Source organism: Aulostomus chinensis, chromosome 4, assembly GCF_037954235.1.
Source record: "Aulostomus chinensis isolate RoL2024-O1b breed Wild chromosome 4, RoL_Achi_v1.0, whole genome shotgun sequence".
Taxonomy (NCBI): domain Eukaryota; kingdom Metazoa; phylum Chordata; class Actinopteri; order Syngnathiformes; family Aulostomidae; genus Aulostomus; species Aulostomus chinensis.
The window spans coordinates 29663890-29665141 of NC_141323.1; the positions used below are offsets into that span (position 1 = coordinate 29663890).

Here is a 1252-nt window from a genome sequence, read left to right on the forward strand (position 1 = left end):
AAGTAAGGAAACAGCCTGACGGTCCTCAGGAAGAAATTCAACAACCTCCAAATATGGAGGTGAATCTAGACCTGCTCATGTTTGCTGTCCTTGATGAACTTGGGCGGTACTCTGGTGCTGGGATGAGGTCATGGAGACGATCTGGGAGCAGTCCTGATGTCAAATGGACAAAATGTGTCAACATGAAATAAAATTGGAAACCTATTTGAAGCCTTATTTTGTGTTTGATGGACATTTTTAAAATCTCTAATGACTTGTTTTAACTGAACCTACTGGATCCTGTGGTGCCTGATGAGGAGACAACTTGGGTACAAAGTTGAAGACGAGGGTTTTTGGAGGGGAGGTGATTTTTTTTCCAGTGTTGTAAATCAAAATAACTACAACGACATGATAGAATTTCTCAAAATGTCCTAAGATGGATTCCAAACCAAATCAGCTGTCACAAGGGAAAGTCTGCATGTAAACACACACACACACACACACACACACACACACACACACACACACACACACACACACACACACACACACACACACACACACCAACTGACATTCCCAGGGACTAAACCAAACCAATTCCTACTTAACCCTAAGCTCCACCTCAGTTTCAGATGAAACTGGTTGAACATGGAACCGTCCCACTTGGAACATTTCCATCACCTTCACCACCACTGGAGTATCAACAAAGATTTTGGTCAACACCAGAATGGTTGAGACAAGACAACATGCTACCAATCCTCTCTCTCTCCCTCATCATCAGCTGCTACAGCCCTTGAAAGAAAACCTTTGACACATGGACCTACAGTAGGAGCAGATGTTGTCTCCTCTGGAACAGCAGTTTAACGTTGTTGGCAGGACTCGAACCTGCGCGGGGAGACCCCAATGGATTTCTAGTCCATCGCCTTAACCACTCGGCCACAACAACTACACTCCCATGCACATTAGTAGAGAGTGACATTAGTGAAACTAATTTTCAGTTTATCTCATAAAAATGAACAAACTTTGACATATTTCTTTCTTTTGTGTGTCAACAACTTTGGTCTTGAAAGCTCCTGACAAACACACCACATGTCACACACTCTATAGTTTTAATCTGTTGAGAACATGAAACGTGTGGCCCCAGTGACCCTGCATGACATTTTTGTCCAATTTAAATTTTGATTCATGACCCAGAACCACTCAAAACCCCAGAAAAATAAAGGTTTTGGTGCATTAAAGACATAAATAGTAATGTTTCAAGGGGGCTGCATGC

The 1252-nt window shown here is 42.5% G+C and overlaps 1 non-coding gene across 1 annotated transcript; it reads right to left on the bottom strand.

Moving 5' to 3' along the window:
• Positions 1-843: 843 nt before the first annotated feature.
• trnas-aga (transfer RNA serine (anticodon AGA)) lies at positions 844-925 on the bottom strand. The gene has a single exon. It is a non-coding gene; the product is annotated as a tRNA-Ser (tRNA).
• Positions 926-1252: the final 327 nt, after the last annotated feature.